Source organism: Sapajus apella, unplaced genomic scaffold, assembly GCF_009761245.1.
Source record: "Sapajus apella isolate SASKATOON/1434 unplaced genomic scaffold, GSC_monkey_1.0 scaffold5, whole genome shotgun sequence".
Classification (NCBI taxonomy): Eukaryota; Metazoa; Chordata; class Mammalia; order Primates; family Cebidae; genus Sapajus; species Sapajus apella.
The window spans coordinates 37,055,401-37,068,032 of NW_022436945.1; positions in this window are offsets into that span (position 1 = coordinate 37,055,401).

The following is a 12,632-nucleotide window of genomic DNA, read 5'->3' on the forward strand; positions in this document are numbered from 1 at the left end:
ATATATATTTAGGATCTTTAACTCTTCTTGTTACATTGATCCTTTTATCTTTATGTAATATCCTTCTTTGCTTCTTTTGATCTTTGTTGCTTTGCAGCAAAGATTGCAACTCCTGCTTTCTATTTATTTATTTTTGCTCTCCATTTGGTTGGTAAATTTTTCTCCATCCCTTTGTTTTGAGTCTTTGTGTATCCTTGCATGTGAGATGGATCTGGATGTAGCATACCAATGGGTCTTGGCTTTTTTTGCCTGTGTCTTTGGATTGGGGGATTTAGTCGATTTAAATTTAGAATTAATAACAATATATGTGTGTTTGATACTGTCATTTAATGTTAGCTGGCTGTTTTGCCCATTAGTTGATGCAATTTCTTAATTATGTTGATGTTCTTTATATTTTGGTATTTTTTAGAAAGGCTGATACTGGTTGTTCCTTTCTATTTGTAGTGGTTCTTTCAGAAGCTCTTGTAAAGCAGGCCTGGTGGTGATGAAATCTCTGAGTGCTTGCTTGTTCACAAAAGATTTTATTTTTCCTTCGCTTATGAAGCTTAGTTTGGCTGGATGTAAAATTCTGGGTTGAAAGTTCTTTTCTTTAAGGATGTTGAATATTGGCCCCCATTCTATTCTGGCTTGTAGGGTTTCTGCTGAGAGATCTGCTGTGAGTCTGATGGGCTTCCCTTTATGGGTAACCTGACCTTTCTCTCTGGCTGCCCTCAGTATTTTCTCTTTCATTTCAAATCTGGTGAATCTGGCGATTATGTGCCTTGAGGTTGGTCTTCTTGAGGAATATTTTTGTGGTGTTCTCTGTATTTCCTGGAGTTGAATATTGTCCTGCCTTGCTAGGTTGGGAAAGTTTTCCTGAATAATATCCTGAAGCGTATTTTCCAGCTTGGATTGATTCTCTTGGTCACATTCAGGTACACCTATCAAACGTAGATTAGGTCTTTTCACATAGTCCCATATTTCTTGGAGACTTTGCTCGTTCTTTTTTATCATTTTTTCTCTAATCTTGTCTTTTTGTTTTATTTCATGAAATTGGTCTTCGACCTCTGATATCTTTTCTTCTGCTTGATCAATTCGGCTGTTAAAACTTGCACATAGTTCGCGAAGTTCTCGTGTTGTATTTTTCAGCTCCATTAATTCACTTATATTCCTCTCTAAATTGTGTGTTATTGTTAACATTTCGTCAAACCTTTTTTCAAAGTTCTTAGTTTCTTTGCATTGGGTTAGAACAAGTTCTTTTAATTCCCAGAAGTTTCTTATCATCCACTTTTTAAAGCCAGCTTCTGCTAATGGAACACAGTCTTTCTCCATCAGGCCTTGTTCTGTTGCTGATGAGGAACTGTGATCTCCTGTAGAGGGAGAGGCATTCTGATTTTGGGTATTCTCAGCCTTTTTAGGCTGGTTTCTTCCCTTCGTTATAAATTTATCCATCTGTGGTCTTTATAATTAACGTCTCTATAGTTGGGTTTCTGAATGGATGTCCAGCTTGTTGATTCCCGGCGCTAGATTCTGAGCAACCCACTGCTCCGGCCAAAACAGCGGCTTTAAGATTGATGGTGCTTTTCTGACTTTGCACCAAGAACCGCTGCTCCAAGGCAGCGGCAAAACCTCCTCGCCGGCCTCAAGAGTCGCGCTGGCGACACGTGGGGCTCCTCCGCTGGGAATCTCCTGGTGCGTGAGCAACAAAAATTGATCTGAAAGTGTGGCCTCCTCTCGTTCTCTGCGCTTTCAGTGGGAGCTGCAATCCCGAGCTGCTAGTGATCAGCCATCTTGAACCTCTCTCCAAGTATTTCAGTTTTACTTGAAATACTAATAGGACCCAACCAAACTCCAGGAATGAAAAGAAAAAGAAAAAAGAAAAAATAACATGAAGTGCAAATTTACCAGGCAAAATAAGAAAGCTGTTCTGCATGGGTAGAGCAGAGGAGAATTAGAAAAATTAAACTATCACATTGACTTTCCTAGCCAGCCCTAACTTTAGGGGCTGAATCATTTTTTTGTGCTACTTCGTAATACTCAAATTCAATGATTTTAAAAGTATTGTCTAATATGAATTTCATTAAAATATAATTTGAACAAACCTGAGCTACCATTTTACTTTTCTGGAATAACCTTTATAACAGAGAGAAAATAAACTAAGCACTCATTCATATTTAATTTTTTTCAAATACTCAGGTAAATAATTTGTCAATCAATACGTAACGGAGTCTAACAGATATTCAATATTGTCAGGCACTGGACAGACATACTCAGAGACGGGAAGTGTTCACTATATGTAAAGTACAAGGGTAAGGATAAAGAGATCATGAATATACTGAGAACTGAGAAAATAATTAAGGGAAAGGTAAGATTTGAAAAGAAGGAGGCCTTCTAAGTGGTAGGGATGTCATGAAGTCAAGGTTTAGATATGAAAATATGCATAGCCTGTGCTTGGGATCGGAACGGAGAAAATTCTGTTGAATCCCATAGCCAAAGTGAAAAATAGGATTAGCAAAGACCTTGAAAACAGAAGTAGAAAAGTTTTGCCTCAATGTTAACTGTAGGTAGCCATCATGAGGTTTAAGAGAAGGGAGGTAACATCATAAAAGCAATATTTTTCAGGAAAACTAATATAGAGACAGGATGCTTTGAGATGGGGAGGGCCTTGTGGTAGAATGGCCAGCTAGAATTAAAGTAGGTGTGACTCTCAGTTTATAAACTCAGATGTGCAAATAATAATCATTATTTCAGTATAATAATCAGTATTTAGGTTTACTGAAATATCAGGATTTCAGTAATCCTAGTCTTTCAATCAGCTTAATTTGAGCTCTTGAGGTTTATCTCTCCAGGACTGGTTGGAAAATTCACCTGTTTCTTAATTAAATCAAGAAACATTTATTGATCCCCTATGACATCCCAGGCACTTTCCACGTGCTAGAAATAAGCAATATATAAAATAAAGGACCTGTACTCACAGAACTTTTGTTTTAGTAGAAAAGACAGATAATAAAAATATAATGTCAAATTATGACCTGTGCCAGCAGATAAGGTGAAGACAGGTTTAATTTAGATCAGGTAGTTTCAGAAACCACTGTAATAGGGTGACATTTGAACAGTGACGTGACTAAAGGGACAGCATAAGCCACTGGACACTGGGGTAAGAATTTCCCCAGAAGAGGAATAGACACTATAAGGACCAAGAAAAAGTAATATGTTTGGTGTGTTCCAGGAACAGCAGGCTGATCTGACTGAAAGAGAATGAGCAGGCAGAAGGGTTGTAGGCAATTAAATTGGAGAGGTAATCAAAAGCCGTTGAATAGGTAGGACTGTGGTGGGAATTTTTTATTTAATTTTAAGCAAGCTAAGGCAAGAGAGTGACATGATCTAAAAATATTTTTATATGATCACAGTGGTTGCTTCATAGAAATGGACCATTGCAGGAAGGGAAGCAAGAGTGAGATTAAGGACATCTGTTTGTTGCTCATGCCTGTAATCCTGGCACTTTGGGAGGTCAAGTTGGGTGGATCACAAGGTCAGGAGCTCAAGACCAGCCTGGCCAACATGGCAAAACCCCGTCTCTACTTAAAAAAAAAAAATACAAAAATTAGCTGGGCATGGTGGCAGGTGCCTGTAATCCTAGCTACTCAGGAGTCTGAGGCAGGAGAATTGTTTGAACCCAGGAAGCTGGAGGTTGCAGTGAGCTGAGATCATGCCACTGCACTGCACTCCAGGCTGGGCAACAGAGCGAGACTCCATCTCAAAAAAAAAAAGGAAGACCTGTTAAGAGGCTACTATACTTGTTAAGGTGAAAGGTGGTAGTTTGGACTAGAAGAGGTGAGTTACAGTCAGATTCAGGTTATATTTTGAAGGTTGAGTTGACAACATTCACTGACAGATTAGATATTAGGTATGAGACTAAGAGGTAAGAAAAGACCCAAAGGTTTTCACCTGAAGAAGTGGTGCATGCCATTTACTAAGATAGAGAATATTAGGGAAGGAACAGATTTGAGAATGATATCATGAGTTCTGTATAGGACACATCAACTTCTCAACAGAGAGTGTATTACGTGTGTAGTTGAATATGCAAGTCTGGAGTTCAGAGGAGGGGGTGGAAATATCAATTTGGCAGTCTTCAACACATAGGCATTATAAAGCCTCATAAGATATATGAGCTCACTTAAGGAATGATATCAGGGCTACACAATACTTTGATATTTAAAGACCTGATGATAAGGAGAAAACAAGAGAGATGGAAGTTCAGGCAGAGAACTGACCAAAAGCCAAGGGAAGAAAGTGTTTCAAGAAAGAGGGAGTGATCATTTCTGTTAAATGTTACCAAGAAGTCTTATAAAGTCTTGGACTGAAAACTGACCATTAGATTTAGCCATGTAGTGGCTATTGGTGACCTTGACAAGAGGTGTCAGCGGAGTGGCAGTAGCAAATCTTAATTCTATCAGATTCAAGAAAGAAACGATAGAAAGGAATTCTACAAGACCAAATTCTACTAAAGAGTTTTACAAGAAAGGAGAGCAGAGAAATAGGGTGTTAGCAGAAAGCAGAAATGGGGTCAAGCATCAGATATTAAGATTTGAGGTACTGTACACTACTGGAGACTATCCCAGAGAGAAGGGGAAAAATGATAACACATGGGAGGTGGAGTGGGAGATCATTGCAAGAGTGAAGTTCTTGAGTAGAAAAATGGATCTAGGAGCTTGCGCAAAAGTGAAAATTGTAAAGTTTCTATAGGAATTTGTAGTGTTTGTCCGTTGTGACATACTTATCTGAGACATTCTTCACCCTGGCCCCCATCCTGAATACTGTAGTGCAAAGTCCCTAAGGTCTAACGTGATCTCCACTGCACTGGAGAATGCTTCTAGTTATTGTCATCAGAGTGCAGAGCCCACAAGTCAATAAGGTATGGTTCCTTCAAGTCCAACGGCTCTCTGTTCTGGGGTATGTTTTGAGCATGAGACTCTTTTGGAAACTGAAAACTTGAGGTCTGGGGTTCAGCCTTCCCAGTGTTCTACTTGGCTGTCCCCTGTGAAGGACTGCTACATCCTAAGGGGTGCTGCTCTGGGACAGCACCAACAGATTTTTCCTTTTCCTATCCCAAAATTAAAGTCTACCAGAAGTATCTGTCTTCTTTCTTTACTAAAAGGACCCATGGATGTATCTAGGCATGCATCCCATATGTAATACTACATCTATTATATAGTCCATATAATAAAATCTACATCATTCCAGCCTCTCTTGCTGCTAGGTATAGCCACTCAACTAAATTTTTGTCTCCGGGCTATAAATAAAACTGTGTTGTATGACTTTTGCAGGGGGTCCTGACATGGAGACAGAATGCTCTTCTTCCTGCATTCCTCTTTCCTAATGCCTTAAGAGTGAATGAGATGGCAGGAGTTGAATTAGCCATCAAGCACATGAGATCAGCTTGGTTGGAAGTGCAGGCATAGGGAATGCAGGCCAGATATGTTGAAGCAACCAGACAGAAGGAGCTGTATCTCTGAGGATTGCATTGAACAAAATGTTGTGAGAGGTCTTGTCTGCCTACATATGGACTCTAGCATGAGAAATAAACATAGAATCTATTGTGTTTAAACCAAGATTACTGAAATTTACTAAGCCATTGTTATCTTGGGGTGGCAGCTGAACCTAAAATGCTAAGTTAATACAATATCCAAATAATGTAGTTTTGAGGAAGGAAGAAAATTAATAATTCAACTTTAATAAATTTTATAATAAGAACCTATAACAAACTTTCATTTAAGAAAATTATTTCAAAAGGAACGACGTGACTGTCATAGAGTAGACAGCTATTCTCCGCTAGTAAATGACAAAAAGTGAGAACTGTTTGATTTCTTGAGGACTTTAAAACTGGTTAGATATCATTTCATCTGGTGTTATTCAGGTGAGCTCAGCAATAGTTAAACCAACCTTGGAGATCTTTTCCAGGCTTGTAATAACACATTATTCTGTTGAGCTTACTTTTCCAGAGTTTATATCAAAATATGATGCTAGAAACTTGAGGGTTCTTACTATGGAGTGGCAGTGCCCTAAACAGCGCCTACTGCTCCTAAAGTTATTAGGTGCATTTATTTCTGCAATTACTGTATTCTGTTGGCGAGAAAAAAAAATCTAACAAATACTAGTTCTGAGTAAATTCAATGCACCCTGTAAAACATGCTTTCCATTTATCTGTGATCTAATAAGAGACTCACTGTTTCTCTGAATGTGTTGAAAAAAAACTCTAAATTAGAAGAGAACCCCCTACAAATGAGATTGACATTCAGATATCACTTAAAAAAAATAGAACTATCTGGAAGTGGGATATCTGAATTCGTTAATAGAGTATGGTCTCAAGAAATAACAGGCTCCACTCTAAATGAGGTATGTTTCATTCCTAACAGTAGCAATGTAAGAAAATACTGTCTTGATGTTTTTTACGAAGAGGCTTCCAGAACTTTTACTATTGTGTATTTTTCACTCCCCTCCCCATTACATAATTTTGTTCATCTCCTACCTAAGCGAAAGTCATTTCTCTTCTTGGCAATTCTGCTTACCATTCTCTGAAAGAGAGTTGGTTTTTTTTTTAACTTATAGTAGTGCCCCATTAATTAATCATGAAATCAATTTAGCGGTTTGCAACCAGCACTTTTTAGAAGAACTAAAACGGGATAGAGAAAATAGAATGCTCCCAAATGCATCCCATGTTATACCGGTAAGTATTCTTTTCTGAAAGATTTGTTACAGCTGTGTTTTTGCAGATCACAATACAAAATGCATCTTTTACTGTGGGTCATAATCAAGGAAGTTTTAATGAGGCTGCCCTAAAAGCAGTTACCCTCATTGTGGCGCATGGTCTCAGTCCTCAGAAGCATTTCGTCCCCAGTGTGAACAGCCTTTCCGGAGTTTTTAGACCATATTTCTGTTGTGTTGTCTTAGAATTGCAGTAAACAATAGAGAAAGTCCAAAGAGTAAAGCAACCTCAGGGATAACTGGATCACTGTACTTATCCCACGTTTGGCTTTAGGACTAGATGAGCTTTAACGTTTCTTTGTACTCTGTGTTCCTTTTCTCTTAGTTATCAAAGATAGGTCTGGGTTTTTTTCAGCTTTCAAGGCAACTTTGTAGGTGGAATGGCAGAGTGTGGTGAATTACAGAACGTTCTTTTTCCATTCTCTTCATAATCATGTCGATTTATTTGTGAGTTTTGTTGATATTGTTCATTTTTTAAGCATATTTCTCTTAGCCTTTGTGTTTCCGGACTGGAGTCCCATGTCCCCTCCCCATCACTATTTGTTCACATGTGGCAACTCTATCAGCCCATTAGTTATTCTCTAGACCTTCTGATAAAATATGTTTGGGGTTCATGAAGCAGAAGTTCATACAACTATTTAAGTTCAGACGCCCATGATTTTCTACTAATGCAAGAAAATATTTCTTAAAAGTTCTTCCTAATGAAACCAAACCTCTTTGGGATATTTTTGCAATTCCTTACTGGTTACAAAACTCCTTATGTAGGCCTCAATTGCATTTGATTTCTTAGAGCCAATCATTTTTAAAGTATAATTTGAATTACTCTATCTTAAATGTACTCCAGTGGAACTTATTTATACTGAATTTATCCAAGGGAGTATATCCATGCTAAGTAAAGCCCATCCACTGGTATTTTTCCCCTTTAGGCATTGTGAAATTACATGTGAATAGAACAGTGGAAATACTGGTAATGTATATCAATTAATTATCAGGGTCTCTTTTTTTGCCAAAATAGGAGCTGGAAGTGATTTATTAAATTTTAAAATAAGTGGGGAAGATTAAATTCCTATCCTAGAGATCCTGTAATAATAGTGGGCAAATGTTCATTCCATGATTGCCACTGGGTGGCTCATATGTCATTCTTTCTGTGGAGAGTAAGCAATGATACCACTGGGGGAGATCACGGAACACCACGGATTTTGGTTCCACCAAGGTACCTGCACTCCTTGGTATCATGAATCTTTGTGACAAATCCAGGAAACAGGCCTGCTCTCTGAAGAAATAACTCAAGTAGCTCTTTGGACCAAGTGCAAGGCTGCCTGAAGCTCAGCCCAGATAAAACAAAAATGAACCTGACTGGAAAGAGGAGAAGCTGGGAGCTTTGTGAGAAACCCAGGAAACAGGCTCCCTGCTCTCTGAAGAAATAACCCAAGTAGCTCATTGGACCAAGTCCAAGGCTGGTTGAAGCTCAACCCAGATAAAACAAAAATGAACCTAATTGGAAAGAGGAGAAATTGGCAATCTGACAAGAAATCCAATATCAACTCTTTAAAGAACCAACATTGTCAGGCTGGTGAGTAATTTCATGGTAAATTGCTATTTTCAGAATCCCAAAGGGAAACATTGATGAAAAATGCATCCTTTCATCTCTAACTAGCCAGGAAATCAAGGGCCAGACATGAAATGTAATTCTAGAAAACATTGTCCTGAATTCACTCAACATTTACTCTGGCCAGCTTAAAGTAGAAACATAGGGATAACAGGCATGTTATCACCAAGTAGAACCCCATAAGGCATTCAACTTGGTCTGTGTAGAAAGCAATCAAGTCCAATGTCATAGTGAAGTAAACACTGAACCGAGGGTCAAAAGTCCAGTCTTTGCCACTGAACTAACTGTGAGAATTTATACTAAACTCCTCTACTCCTCTTTTTATTTTTTTTGAAATAATTCAAACATACCAAAAATTATAGAGAGCAATATACAGATATCTGTACCTGGCTTTATCATACCTTAACATTTGGATCCATTTGTTTCAGATGGTTTTAAAAGATACGAAACAGCACAGACAGCTGAAGTGCTCGGTATTTCTCACCCATCCTCCCATCTCATTGTCCTTCATCCCTCACAGAAGTAAGCACTGTTCTGATTTCTGCCACTCTCCTGGCTGATATTAAACTTCTACATCATATGTACAGATCCATAAACATGATTTAATACTGTGTTATTTGTTTGTAAATTTTGTATAGGTGATATTGTGTGTACGTATAAAAGTCAGCACTGGCCAGGCGCGGTGGCTCACGCCTGTAATCCCAGCACTTTGGGAGGCAGAGGTGGGCAGATCGCTTGAGCTCAGGAGTTAAGATCAGCCTGGGCCACATGGTGAAACTCCAACTCTACAAAAAATACAAAAGTTAGCTGGGCCTGGGGGCATGTGCCTGTGTGTAGTCCCACTTACTCAGGAGGCTGAGGCAGGAGGATCGTTTTAACCCAGGAGTCAGGGGTTGCAGTGAGACGAGATCATAGACATTGCATTACAGCCTGGGTGAGGGGAGTAAACCCTATCTCAAAAAAAAAAAAAGGCTGAGCATGGTGGCTCATGCCTGTAATCCCAGCACATTGGGAGGCTGAGGCGGGTGGATCATGAGGTCAGGAGATCAAGATCACTGGCCAAGACAGTAAAATTCCATCTTCACTAAAAATACAAAAGTCAGCAGCCCAGCATGGTGGTGCACTCCTGGAATTCCAGCTACTCAGGAGGCTGAGGCAGGAGAATTGCTTGAACCTGGAAGGCAGAGGTTGCAGTGAGCTGAGATCATACCACTGCGCTCCAGCCTGGGTGACAGAGTAAGATTCTATCCCGGGGGCTGGAGTATGGGGAAATTCAGCACAAATGACAGGGTCAACAGCAGAGGAGAAGAGACACTGGAGCCACGCTGTCTGGGTTCAAATAGCAGTAGTGCCACTTACTTTCTGTAGCTCTTGTGCAAATTACTTAACCTCTCTGTGCCTCTGTTTCCTCATCTGTTAAACAAGTAACATAGTGAAACCTGTAAGTTGTTTCCAGGATTAAATGCCTTGACATCTAGAAAGCATTTGGGACAGTGCCTGGTACAAACCAAGCGCTACCTGAATATTATCTGCTACTATTCAAATATTGTATAGTATTCCGTTGTATAAATTCATTTCAATTTATTTATCTAGTCTCCTTTAGATAGATAAGCTGTGTCCAATTTTTACTATTACGTATGTTCTTGAACATATCTCCTTGTGCATGTCTGGCACATTTTCTCTAGTGACTATATCTAAGAATAAAATTACTGGGTTTGGGTCATTCCCAACTTTGGCTCTACCAGATATTAACATATTACTCTGAAAAGTATGGTAAAAATTCCCACTCTTGGCTGGGCACAGTGGCTCATGCCTGTAATCCCAGCACTTTGGGAGGCCAAGGCAGGCAGATTGCTTGAGCTGAGGAGTTCAAGACCAGCCTGGGCAACATGGTGAAACCCCGTCTCTACTAAAAATACAAAAATTAGCCAGGGATGATGGCCTGCACCTGTAATCCCAGCAACTCCACTGGCTGAAGCAGGAGAATCCCTTGAACCTGGGATTTTGAGGCCGCAGTGAGCCGAGATCACACCACTGCACTCCAGCCTGGATGATGAAGTGATGTTGTGGGCTTTCTGCTTCTTAGCTCAGGTAGGTCCAAGTTCTTGTCTCATGACCAGAAAGAATTAGAGACATGGAGACTGGACAGTGAGTGGAGTAGAATTTATTAAGCGAAAGGAAAACTCTCAGTAAAGAGGGGATATGGAGAGGTAGGGGTGGTTCCTCTACCTGAAGGCTGGAAAAAGTCCCCCCATATGGCTGATCTTGGAGGCTTTTATGGGCTCAGAATAGGAAGTGCATGTTAATTGGCTTGTGAGTATGCAGAAAAGATCAAAGTGAAGGCACCACTCAAAGGTGGGCACAACAGTATAGAAAACCAATAGAAAAGGGTAGGTATATGTAAAGTAGGTGAAGGGTGAGGTCCAATCAGAAGAAAGCATGCCAAATGGGACGACATGTTCTCAATCCAGTCTGAGGATTTAACCTGTGGCTTGGCTTTTGGGCTTAAAACTATCTTTGGCTTGGAGGTGGGATTTCACCGGGGACCTGCCCCATCTGCCTAGGCATTTGGCTGCCTTCTGCTGCCCTCAGTGAGACTTTGTGTCAAAAAATAAAAATAAAAATAAAAATAAACTACTCTCACTCAAAAGTTCATCATTTTTGCATTTGTAAAATGAGGAGGGGTGGACTGAATGATCTCTGAGGCCTTTCTACATTCTCCGTTCCCTTGCCTTGAATGCCTCACTTTCTTTCTTCTTCACCTAGAGATAAACTAGTTCAGGGAATATCAAACTGTTTCTTCTGAGTCTACACAGCTGTTGTTTCATATTTATATTCTGAACAGTCTATAAACTTGGGTATCCAATAACACAGTTTCCGTTAACATGAGGAAGAACATTACCTAAATTTACAGTGTCCTAAGTAGGCTTACTTCCAACACTGTTAAAACAAATCAGTAGTTTTCAGACTTTTTAAAGCAATGGACTTTTTAAAAATAAAAATGTAAATTTAATTTTAATATAAATGCCGTTCACTCCATTTTGCCCCCTTTTGCTTATCTCTACAACATGTCTTAAACATCTGTAAGCTTTTTTGTAATGCAATTATTATTATTCCCTTAGTGAACTTCCAGAAATTAAGAAATACTCAAATGCTTCAGTGTACCTTATTACCTTATTCACTGAATTCACATTTTAAATTTTATTTGATCATGTTTTCTGTTCATGCTGGTATATATTTTGCTATACTAAGATCTTCTGGAAATATTTGTGTCAGAGAAATATTACTTTTTATTGCCAAAGAGCCCTGATTTATACCACTTGTAATCTCTAAACAGCTCTGGGTGTTGAAGGTAATAATTGTAGACCTACATTGCCACCTAATGGTAGGAAGCTTAATCACATCATATTTTAAGTTGGAAAATTTTTTTTTTTAAGTACATGTAAAACGTTAAAGCAGTATCTTCCTACAAGAACATTATATAGAGTTGGCAGAAGAGCAGGGTAATCACTCACCAGACATATTGGCAAGGCTAGAGACTGAATTTCTATTCCCTTACTGATCTACCATCTCTGAGTCCCAGCTCCTCTCAGATACAGGTATTAAAGATCTTCAGATTTTATCTTTTATCTCCCTACCTTCACTTCTGTCCTTATGCCAAACCTGTTCTGTTAAGATGCTAGTTCCAGACAACCAGTTGGAGTCAAGAATCAACTTGGAATATGGCTAGTGTCTGGGTTGCTAAAAGGTGAGTTCCTGTGTTGGCATCCACATGTGCCCAAGTCGGCACTTACCATGAATTCCCCTAAAGCTATATGTTTCCTGTCTTTAAAAGAAAAATTCCCCGATGAAGCTGAAATACAATTATGAACCCCTGCATTGCACCCCAGGTGTCTGTAAACTAAAGCCCTCAGTGCCATTTCAGCACATCAGATTCCTCTCTACATGGAGAAGTCATGAAAAAAAAAATAGTTGGCTAAACTCTCCTTACCCAAAGACTTCGAGCCAAGAATCAGCCACTTGTCCAAGGTAAGCATCAACAAGACTATAGAGCTTGGGTCAGGGATCACCAAATAAGAACCCTTGGCTGTATCTCTAACCCAGATGAGAGTCAAAGTGTTCACCCCAGTCCTGCATGCCGTAATTAGAGATGCTTCTTCCTGGGAGCCAGCTATGAGCCACATACGTAACCCTTATTCTCCCTATCTTACCGTATCTTCCTGATATGAGTAGCCAGCAAGCCTCTTTACAGTGTCTTAGAGGTTTTTACAACAGGCAA